Source organism: Xiphophorus hellerii, chromosome 20 (genome assembly GCF_003331165.1).
Source record: "Xiphophorus hellerii strain 12219 chromosome 20, Xiphophorus_hellerii-4.1, whole genome shotgun sequence".
Taxonomy (NCBI): Eukaryota; Metazoa; Chordata; class Actinopteri; order Cyprinodontiformes; family Poeciliidae; genus Xiphophorus; species Xiphophorus hellerii.
In genome coordinates, this window is record NC_045691.1 from 23599158 (window position 1) to 23611641 (window position 12484).

Genomic DNA, 12484 nt, shown 5'->3' on the forward strand with positions numbered 1-12484 from the left:
GGCATGAGTTGGTATGATTAAAAATACCAATTACGATAAATAATATTGTAATTTTGAGGCCATTTCAAGTAATACAATGGTAATGGCATAATAATGCAAGTTTACTCTCAAAAATCAATAAACTTCCTAAACCAGCTCCTTGTAATAACTAAACTTTTGATTAAAAGCAGAATACTACGACAACATTTTTAACTGAGGTCTGTTAATGTAAATTAACCTGTAAATTGCCGTGTTGTTGGTTGGATAGTTGTGTGAATCATGAACAGCTAGTGACTCCCACAAACATTTCACCTCATTAAGTTTGCACAGTACGAAATGCTAACAGCACATATCACTGTAAGACTCAAAATTACTACGGGCTGTGTACATATTGTGATATTTAAAAATCCCCTATTTTACCCTTTTCTGGTTTAAAATAAGCAAAGCACAAACAACTGGGAACTTTATTAGAAATATTAGAGACCACATGACTTACATGAAACAACACAGGCTTTAATACAGCAGAACAAAATTGTTTTTACACAGCAGACAAACTGTTTACCACTTAACAGTAAAACTAAAAGTCTATCAAGTGACAATAGGTACTTTATTCTGTTTATAGATGAAGACCAAATCTGTTGTTTTATTATGATGGTTAAATTGTCAAATTCTTGTTGATTTTAACACTAGGAGAACCTTTGTTGTCAGTTTTCTCCATTTGACCTGGATGCCAGATTAATTGATGCATCTTCAGTTGCTAATGCATTAATATACATGCACCAGTGGGATTAAACACACTTTGTGGCAGCTGAGAGCCTGTGGGCCACATGGACAAATAGTGTTGTGTATAGACCCAAACACAAAATGGGAATTTAAACTCAAACTCAAATGGTTTATTCATACACACACACACACACACACCCCCCAATAGCCTCTCACACTCGAGGACATTCTGCCTCCATACACCCAGCATGCCTTTTTCCCCACTCAAACACACACCATACATTCAATCTGTCACATACGTACCCACTTCTTCATCTCGCTGTGTTTGATCCCCATTAATGGTTAGCAGGCTTGGGTTAAGCAGAATGGGGTTCTACCATTGCCAGACCTCCAAGCTACACCCCACCCCTTTCCTCCTCAGCACTAATGACTCGAGGGGGCAATTCCCCTCGCTCGCCCTCCATCCTACCCTCATCTTTATCCTCTGCCCTCCATCTATTCTACCAATGCCCCCCATCCCTACTTTTTAAAATCCTCTCTTCAGCTGCTACACACACACACATGCGCACCCCTACACACTCTTAATGTTTCTGTCTAAGCCAAAATTGAGCCCTCCCCTCTCAAATGCATTCCACTGATCCCATTCCCATATTTTTAATGATCTCTTGATATTGCTGCAGCCCCCATACAACCTCGTGCACATACACACATTAACACTTTTTTTCTTTGTAAATTTTAAACAGTAGTAGAATTGTCATAGATGTATCTTTAAACTATTTGTTGACCAGAATCGGATGGTTTTCAATCTTGATTGACTCAAAAAGCTGACGTTTCATTAATCAATAAATGCATTTTTGTATCACTGGTACTGAGTGAGGAAGACTCACAGTTAGCTATTTTTATTACCAGTGAGGTATCTGAAATAAAATCAGATGAAGAACATACATGTAGATGTCAGAGGCTGTTTTAATTCAAATTTCTTGCCAAGATATCTTTGCCATTCGTTCAGTCTGTGAGAGAGCAAGACTTTCAGCAGATAAAAGGAAGGACAAACACTTTCTGTACCTTGTTACACTGTGGAGCCAAAGTCAAATTCCTTGTTTATGTACTCAATTTTATCCAACAAAGATGATTCATCGTCATCCAGTGACTAAGTGACTCTGTGTATTCACTGGAAATAACTGCTTTTCCTCTCTGACTGTAAGATGCCATCTGTGGTCCCAAGCTTCTCTGATGTTTTTTTTATCAATGCACATAATAGGCCTTAAAAAGAAAATGTAACCAACCAAAAGTGTTGCAAACACTGATTACCAGAAATAGACCTCAAATTTCAAATGGGTGCATCTCTGAAAATCATTGGTTCTAGAGAAATATGGGTGTGGAAAGACGGAATGGAAGAGTTTTTCTGCTTATTTTTCTGGAAGAAGACACACACCTATGTATTTACCCTGTGTGTGTGCGCATGTGTGTGTGTAGCTGGTTGCCTGTGGGGGTTCCTAAGACAAGCCAAGCACATTAAGGTGTCAGTGGACATATCCAGTGATGCGTAGCTTACAACAAGTCCCCCCCCTCATACACATACGCTGGTACACACACACAAATGGAGGCGCAGGCGGTGAGTTAGAGATGGGGGGGCAAGGCCTAGTGATTTATGACTCACTCGGTCCTCGCTATATTCATCACTGTCGTTATTATCAATGGAGGATATGACAGCAGGAGCAGACGGCCCCGCTGTGTGTGTGTGTTTGATGAGATGGTGTGTTATTGCAGGAAATTTAGATCAGCTTACTTTTGACTGCAGTCACTCTGCTGGCTCTGTGTCCTTCACTGGAAAGCTTATTGTTTATCACCGTGGCAGATTTCACTTTGTGTCGGAGTCACCTGCTGCTGACATTTTTGAAATCTAAACGTCGGCAACAATGATCCATTCAGTAACCTCCAAACGTTCCACGCACACATCTTCTAACGGATGCAAATCTTTTTTTTTTTTTTTTTCACCAGGTTAGCAGTGATGTTGTTGTTGTGCTTCTGCTTCGCTGGAGTTGTTTTATCTGCACGACGAGCTTCACTAAAAGCAATGTCACCCTTTGAGTCAATACCAACTTTTTGAAGCATCTCTTGAGCAAAACTCTCGCCGTAAGAAATCATCTCATGGTGTCTTGGCTCAGTCAAGACTTTTCATCATCAAATCACTTCCCTTTCTATTTTATAGTCAAAGTTAGGAAGCTGTGACAGCGTTTGAAGCCTCAGCCAGAGTTTTTTTCCCCTCTCTCTCTGCTCGCCCTTAATGTCATCCACACATGGCCGCACACATCGTTGTTCCTTTCAAGACAGCTATTGAATATGGTAGTGCCTTAGTGTGCAACACTGGCTAATTGCTGGAAGCATGAATATTCATCTTTGGTGTGGGAAGGCGACTTGCATTTGGAGCAAAAGAGACCAACTTGGAAACAGGAAACAGACCCCATATACTTGTGGAAAACTGTGTGTAAGGACAACCTTCATGTGTTAATGACGCAACATATTACACACAAAATGTTTTCAGACTCAAAACATGTTTTTACATTTTAATTTAGAACCACAAACCTAAAAAATATTTTTGTGGCTAGAACAAAATACTTCACGTAAAAATATGAACCTTTTGGTGTGTATTTTTATTCGGCCCTCTTTAATGAATTTCCTCTTATAAAATCCAGTAGCACTGCTTGCCTCCAGAGGTTGCATAATTAGTAAAAACAGTACAACTGTGTACAATTCAATTTCTGTATAAATACAACTGTTATTAAACATTATTGAAAACGGCATCACGAATAACCAGCAACACAGCAAGCAATTCAGAGAGACAGTTGCAGTGAAGCTTAATGTCAAAGTTATAATCATGTGCACAAGTTTTGCCTATCAGAGTCCTAAGAAGACAGCCATAAGAAATTCTGCTTACGGTCTATCCCAAGACCGTAAACAATAGTAGGTCTTGGGATAGGCAACAGTAAATGTATGGCAGTATGTGAAACATGAGATTAATTCTAAACTTTTTTACGAGCTCTTCCAAAGTCGTGTAAAGGAAAGGCATTTTAACTAATAGGAAAATTCAACCGCATTAGTCACCATTTAACTAAAGAAGGTTATGCTAAATATTGCAGAATTAAACAGGTTTACATGAAAATGTCACAATTTGCACAGAAACTTAAGGACAGCGCCTTTAAGGAACAATTTAAGCAGCAACAAAAGGGTTGATTTGGGGTTTAGTTACTCTTTCACAAATGTTTGCAGACTGTGTTTGCGTGGCAACCAGCAGCATTGTCTCTTTCTTCATGCATTATGTAAAAAAAAAAAAGATAAATAAATTCCCCAAACAATGTTTCAACAAAATTCTTTCAAAAGAGGATGAAGCCTCAAGCCCCTAACTATACACACACAGTTCTCGTGCCATTTACAAGCTACTGGTATGAGTCACTACAATCCCAAACAATGGTCTTCTTTGTGTTGTTGGGTTTCTGAACATGGCCTCATCAAGTAATATCCTCCCCAAAGGCCTTCGTCAGACACCAGTCCTCTGTGTGTGTTTGTGTGTGTTGATCTGTTTACATCCACATATTACTGGTTCACTGCCAATCTCGTTAGCAAACACATTAGCACAGAGTGACATCAACATACATAATAAGCAGCTGGTTGCATCAGACTAGACTGCCATTTCACTGGGATAGATACAGCTAATCAGTCAGTTCTAAGTGGCTTCAAGATGAATTTCCCACAATTTATCAAACTCTGGTTGAATGAGGAAATCCTGAAGTTAACAAGCACATAATGTAGTGTTTAAGCATGGGCTACTGTTAGAAGCTGAGTAAGATAAAAGAGGAGGGACTATTTAAATTTATTATTTTTCTTGCTAATATTAATTACCCAAGCCCATTAGGCATTCCTGCTCTTCATTTAGGTTTATAAGCACTCTGGTTTTTTAGCTTTTATGTCCACTTGCTGCAAAGCTTCTGGGAGTGCTCATGTGTCCACACTCCAGACATGCAGACTTTTAACCAAGGAGATGGTCATTGTTATGGAAATGTTAATAGACCTGGTGCAGCGAGGCGGACACAGGAGTACAGTCACTGGGAGGGAGGGGCCGGGGTGAAATGGTGGAGGGGTATAGTCATGTAGGTATATGGCACTCAATTACAAGAGTTCAAACTATTAGAGCACCTTTTCTCAGCACAGGAATGAGCTCTCACAGCGTATGATTAACAATATGGCTCGTCATGCACTGCTGCGCGCTGTGTGTCGGTGGCCTCATTCACACTCTGGTGCATTTTATGAAGAAAAAACTTCCAACAACTATCTGAGTACTTTTACCTGTATTTTTAGACAAATTCGAGCACCCCAGGAAAGACGCGCGTTACTTTTAGCTGATAGTTTTTTTTTTTAAAGTTTTGCACTTTTGTTTATGCTTTTGATTGTAGGGTTAGTTAAAACATAAACAAATCAGATGAACTGTCAGCTATATTTATGTAATTTTGAGATGCCTTCAGCTGAATTAATATTTTCTTTATTGGTAATTACTTAACTTCAGATGTTAATATTTACAGTAAGCTGCAGTGTTTAGAAAATCACTTGATTTTAGTCCCTTTGTATGAGCATTTGTACTGTTAATGGTTACAATGTTTAAGAAGTATTGATGTCATGCGTATGTGTAAACAATTGAGAGCATAATCATCAAACAGCACAATAAAATAGTAGTTGTCTATTTATAGAAAAAAATGTTAACATCTGGTTTGATACCCATGCTGTTGAATCAGAATGTTGCCAATTCTAGTTGAAATGAAGATTATATTACAGTATGCACTAATGGTCTTGTATGATGTGAATGAAGTAGTTCAAGAGTTTCTAAATTTGACAGCAATTAAATAAATAAAAACATATGAATGCAGCTCCCCCTACACTTTAAATACTGCTTAAAGAATTTCTTCTGCTTTTCTTATCTCCCTCTGCAACAATTCAGCAAGAATAATTTACTCTTATGTGCATGTGTCTTGGTCAAAAATCACCCTTTTCAAGCCTCATCTTCTCTGTAATGTAATGAGTATTCTAATAATTCCTTCAGAACCATGATAGGAGATTCAGAAAGTCTCTGTCTTTACTCAAGGGAAAGCGTTTCACATTTTCCTTCCTCTTATTCTCTTAATTATGTTTCCTGCTTTTCCCCTCACTGCCCTTCTTTCCTTTCAAGTATCATTCTCTTGTGATTTTTCACATTTTCTTTAAATGCTTTGTGTGTTTATGCGCCTCGTCAGAGAAGTATGCTCAGACACTTGTCTTGTGCTTGATGCTATCGGCCTTAATGGAAGCCCAGCTGCCACTAGATAGCTCCGTCTTTCTCTCATCTTTCTGTTTTCACTCGACCGTCTTCTCCCAGAGGATGATGCGATAGAGCAGAATGATATGCTTAGGCAAGGAGGTGAGATGGATAGGGAGGTTAATGGTGTCTCTCTTTCCCCCACTCGCTTTTCTTCTCAATCACCATCAAGCAGACATACACTGTTCCTCCTGTTGCTCGACAGTGATTGGTGCGGAAGGATGTGGCTCTGACTGATGGCGGTGGAACAAGGCCAATCAAAGTTGGCATGGCCTGTGGAAATGCTCCAAATGGCACACAGTTTGGAGTCTCGTGCCTTAACCAGACACCATGCTGGGTAGAACAATTACTAGTTGGTCATGCATGGCGAAATGGGGACTTGTTTTGAATTTGGATCAAATTTGCTTTCAGATTCATACATGCTACTTCTCGTCGGATCCAGTTATGAAGTAGCAAATAGGAGAAAGTAGACAGGCAAATCTTCCTCCTGTGTTAAAGATTGAATTCAACAGCAAATCATTTGCTGTCTTCTTTTGAGGCTTCACTCTTCATTCAGGCAATTCTAACAATCTGTTGGTCCTTAAGGGCTCTTCTGCATATCTCTTTTTATTTTGTGATTGTTTGCCGAAGGTTCACACATTATTCATGCCTGTACATTTTACCCTATTTGGACAGAATTTTCTATGTAGACTTAAAGCGTCATTGCGATCCTCTCCATGCATTTTTATTAGGGATGGGCTGATGACTGATAGCAATTTGTTTCAAGATTTTAAAGAAATAGCTTTAAAATGGCTAAAAACTGAAAACCACTGTTTCTACTGCCCTGAAGGAAAGTGACAAACATGTAGCCTGTTGTAAATTAAAGCCATTGGATCATGTCATAGTTGTTTTATAATTTTGTGTTAATTCCATAAATCCAGGATGGGTTTCCTCAAGAAATATTGATTGTCTTTGGTTGCTATGGTGGTTTTGAGTGACACATGAAACATCAAGCTACGGTCTGTCAGTCACATTAGGTGTGTCTCTGTTACAGTTGCCTGTGAAAGTTAATCAGGAAAAGCAGGATCCACCTACTCTTTCCTCGATTCTTCTTCTACTCAGCTTACCTCAGCTGTTGTGTATCGTGGAGGCTCGCCTGGCAGTACTAATGGAAATGCCAGCTTTGTGGCTCCTCACTCCTCACCAGGTCCATTTACTAAAGTGACAGAGTCATTTACCAAGCAGACGGCTGCTCGCATTCTCACTTAATTAGAAGACCTCTAGGCCTAGATACCTCAGTTGACCACAGTTACCTTTTTCCTTATTTCCTCCCTTTTTACAGTCCCTCTATTCTAGTTCCTTGTTTTCTGTAGTTTTTTTTCCCCTATATCATTCTTTGTCTTTGTCCAAGTTTTTCTCAGACAGATTATAATGAACAGTGGCTGCACATAGGCTGAGAGTATATTGACCTATAGCTGGAGATTAGTTTACTTTGGAGGAGGTAATAGAAAAGTCCATGCGAGGAGGATGGTGATGAAGAGGGATGAATTTTTGTAACCACTCTGTTGTTGTCTCTATTATTGCAAAGAATTTTAGCTTTGAACAATAAAAGCAAAAATGGCAAAGAGCATGATATTTGCTTAGTGTAATTTTATATATTAATAGTTGCAGCTTAATTTCTGAATGAGTTCAATGCTTTCCAAATGTTTTTAATAAGGAGGAGGCACAGTCTAAAGTTGCATCCAGTCATGTGCTTGTTTTGATTGCACAATATTCATTTATACACTCTACATACAAATTTTTTTTTTGGAATGTTTTTGAGGAATCTGAATTATAATGTTTTTTCGTCCTTGAACTCACAATCTGCACACACTCAGATATACACACTCAAACAAATGGGTTGCTTGATCCGCCTCTTATTTGTGTTGGAATTGTAATCAAAGCAGTATTTCAGATGAGAGCGACACAAAAGCAGCTGTTAAAAACTGAGCAAGATAATAAAGAGAGATGAATTATATAGAGAGAAAAACATAGAAAAGAACTGAGCTCATGCCGCGATATGAGACACATAAAGATAGCAAGGACAGGAGGAAGGCTGGTAGGTGCAAATACTGGAGGAAGGGAGTTGTCAGATATCACAGCTATCACAGAGGAGACTATTTTGTTCCACTGTGAGACATAAAGGCCTAATTTGATAAAACAGGCCTGCAGAAAATGACAGTTGGATTGTAGTAGCAATCTTTCAGCAAGCTCAACATGACAGAAGGTGATTTTCAGTGGCACACCCAATAATGTCATGTTATTTTCTCTCATGTTTGTCCCACAGGTTCATTGTAGCCGTACCTTTGCCCTCTCTCCGTTTGGAGCAGTTGGGGCCGAATTCTGCCTGTTGTGTTTGCCTCCCAGCGTATCTGGAATCAGTCAACACATCAAGCCCAGTCTAGCCTACCATTGATCTCCTAAGCCCCTTACAATCCACTCAATGCACACATGCTAACCCAGTCTTCGATATGACCCCCCGCTTGGACGTATACGCTCAAACATGCGCGCTTGCTCTCAGCAGGTAGTCTGGTGCTGGTAGAAGTGTCTTGCTAATAACAGGGCTACCTTGTGTTCAGCCATGTTTTTTCATACCGCACCTCAGGGGTAGCTGGGTGAATGTACCTCTGCTTAGTTGTAATGAACCGCTGTTGGCAAGAAGCACTAATGTCAAAGCATAAAGAACCACAGCTCCTATTGGCGCTACGTTTGCAGCCTAGGAAACGGTGTGATCTCAGCTCCTCTGTCATCCTGGGGCATTTAGTGGCTATATGGAAAGAAATTGATTTCTTTTTACTGTCTGCTTGAATTAATCCAGGAGAAGTTATAAACTGACTGATGGTTATTGAAATAATAAATGTGTGGTTAATGTAGCTTTACAGAATAGAGGCCACTGAGAAGCAATGATGATGCTTGTCGTTATGCTTGCCCTCTTTTTGCCCCACAAGCCGAGGCTTTAAAGCAATGACTCTCAGACATTTTCGAAAAAGTGCCAGCTCAGTAAATACAAAGTTTTTCCTAGTACCATCTCACTGGCTGACGCTTGAAACATGAGTTCATCAGGGTTACGAGAAACAAATGTGTTTATCCATTTGCACTGGTTATTTAGTTGAAGAACGGCACATAATTATGTGTTTCACAGTTACTCAAAAGAGATTTTCCAAGTTTGAAACTTCAAAACCTCCCAGAAAGTCCCTTAAAGCTGAAATTTAGAGAGGGGAAAATTGGAGGCTTCTCACAAATTCTGAAATCACGATCTCACATGCACGGCTTTCAAATAAAGCCTTCTGATAGTTTGGAAGAAAATATTTTGGCACTTCTGATGATATATATTTCATAAATCTTTTTGTTGCAGATTGTTATATACCCTCCAAAAGGAAAATACAAACTGTTGCCATATCTCACCAAAGTTTTGTCCCATCCTGAGATACATTTTCATGATCCATTAAAAGTTTTGGGATGTGTTGCAAACATTTTGTTCTTGGAAGATTGTGAAGCTGCAGACTGAGAGATGGATCTAACTGGAAATATGAAGCTTCCACTTCTACCAGAAGTGTGTAAAACTCGGTATCCTTTGCAGTTTCTTGTGTGTTTTGATGATTATTGAGTTGTCTAAATAAATGCAAAATGCACAAGATTTTAGAAAGAAAAACAAGTACTTTTATAATTTATGAAGCTGGCCTAGACTTGGACTTTTAATCCAAAAACTAAATGCATGTCATTTTGTTCAGAAAAATACATGAAAAAATCTGTATGAGAAATGAAATCATTAATATAATTGCGGGCCAACTTTTTGCAGGTTCTATATTTTAGAAGAGTGATAAAAATATTGCTACAGGAGTAACTAGCAAATCATGCAGGTTTTGTAATATTACTGTAAAATAGTTCAGTTGGGTTCAATGTCGTTCCCAGATTCAGGTTCTGACTTCAGAGATAGCCCAGTATTGATTATCACCAGTGGGTGGTCCTGCTTCACTGCTGTCCACTGCATGATAATTAATTTTTTGGGTAACTGGAAATAATTGATGGCTCATTTTTGTTGTCGTATCACTAAAAGGAGCTGTAGTGTTACTGCCGTAAGGCTTAGTTTAGAGAAAGAAAGCAAAATGCTTAATGTTTAGAAATGAAAGGTGTTCACTTATGATAAAGCAGATAAAGCCGCCTTCTCTTTTTCTACTGTACTATGGACTCCCTCAGTGTTTGAATTAAAGGGGGGGAGAAAATGACCCTCCAACAAGGCTGATCCTTTTATGTCTTTAGATTTTACAACCAATGAAAAGCTGCGTTGAAAGCTTTACAGTTCCTCTGGGTCTTGGGAGGGGGTGACCATTGCGAAGCCTTTTAGCTGAATGTTTAAAGGCAGGTGATGACGCTCTGTAAAAACAGATTGGAGAGGAAAGGTGGAAAGTTTATTGCGCATAGATGTCGTGGTTTAGCTATATGGTTAGGAGGAGGGGCAGGAAAGGAGAACTGAGTTCCAGCAGCGGCTGCTGTTGTAAATAAAGTCACTGCTAGAGAAGGGAGATGGTGGGTCTGGTTTATAAGGTCATTTAAAGGAGTAATGTGGCGCGCTGTCTGGAATTGGCTTTCATTAAAAGAGCCATCAGGAGACACGAGAAGTGGGGGGAAAGTGAAAATTTGTGTGTGTCTGTGGTTAGACAACATTCCCTACACACACACACCCCCACACACATTCACATGCGTACAAATTTTGTGCATCCTCTTGCAGTTTGTGCTTCCCCAGCTCCCAGTATTTTATATCCTCGCTGGGAAAAGCAACAGTGATGGGTTTGCCCACCACATTAACAACTTTGTGGCACCACCACTAAATAGCACACCAAGTCTTCACCATTATGAGCTCAGGAACAATTGTGGATGACAGACAATCGCTATTACAACACAGGCCAGTGATAAGATTATGGCAGCCTTCCAAGGACTCATCCCGTTAGCATGATTTATGTAAACCATTGTCCTTAATAACAGACAAAATGATTTATGAGGAAGGAAGTGGGAATGGGATGATTCCATGGTGATATTGGGAACATACATTTTCACCCCGTCTCTCTGTTTTCTTTCTTTTTTTGTTAAATCATAAAGTAAATGAAAGGGGACCCGTGGGATGTCCTCTCGCTCTCAGCTTTCTATCCATCATCTGTTCGCTTGTGCAAGCTCCTTCTCCACCTCTGTCCTCCCTATGTAATCAAAGACACCCATGTACTTAATTCTGTCTCCCTTTTATCACCCCTTTAAGATGAGAACCTCACTCTGGTTCAGCTTGACAGTAACACATAGCCGGACGTCTGCCACCGTATTCCATCTACTCAGTGAAATGTCCTTGCCAATTCACCCTGTGTGTGTCTTCAATTACACTTTTCCTCCACTCATCCATCGCGCCTGCACTTCCAGGAGATGACCTCCTTCTTCTCTCTTCCCTTCCAGCTCCCTTCAATGCTCATTTGCATCATTTCATCTATCTTTCTCTCTGGGCTCAAAGCCAGCCAGAAAGCTACTGTAGTGGGTTCTACTTTATTGACTTGAAACTGAGGGAGTGGCTGCTTGTTTCTGGCTATATAATAAATAAATGGGATGGTCAGAGAGGGATGATGATGGTGGGAAAACAGACAGAGGATGGAGGGGAAAGAAATGTCCTGCTGAAGAAATCTGGAAGCAATGGCCTCTAGACGTGAAGCCTTGCTTGTGATGTGCAGAGGTGGAAATTCAATTGTTCTTCTGGTACAAATGTCTTTTGATTTCACCGATTTTCACTCAAATAGTTTATAAGGCACTATTTTCTTCTGACCCACATTTGTGTAATACTTGCTCTTGGTTAAAGAACCATTTTTACTTTGTATGGTTATTTTTCATTTAGTAAAAGAACTGTTATGTGAAGAATATGTAACCACATACTAGATATTTTTACCAAAGGCCTCTCTGGGTCTGTTTGCCTCTTAGATGATTCATATCCTTGTTTCTCTCCAGAAATTTACCATTTATTTTCCTAGAAATGAGGAGTTGGTTGATTTCCTCTCTGTTTGGATCCGATCAAGGATTGTTAAGGCAAATACAGAAATATTCTAGCTTTTTCATGTTGAATTTAACACGTAAAAATAAAGAACTCCAGAAATGCATTAAGCTACAGCATGTATTTTGATGCACTTCCTTTAATTCTACCAAGGTTACGAATCCTTTAGTCCATAAATTCTAATATTTGTTTGCTATTCCTTTGTACAGTGTTGGATTCAAAACCAATACCGTTTGCCTTATGGGTTTTTAAAAATTTTTTTTATAGAAACAAAACTTTCAAGAAGATTCAAAATTTGCATTGGCCCAATAAAATCCTGATTGGTTCATCTTCTTTATTTTACCCATGTTGCCACGTTGTCCCGTTTCACTTAAATTTTCTACCTGTAAACAAACATG

The 12484-nt window shown here is 39.3% G+C and overlaps 1 protein-coding gene across 4 annotated transcripts in view; it reads left to right on the top strand.

Moving 5' to 3' along the window:
- plxna1b (plexin A1b) overlaps positions 1-12484 on the top strand; it is a 218729-nt gene that overhangs the window by 92229 nt on the left and 114016 nt on the right. The window lies entirely within an intron of this gene.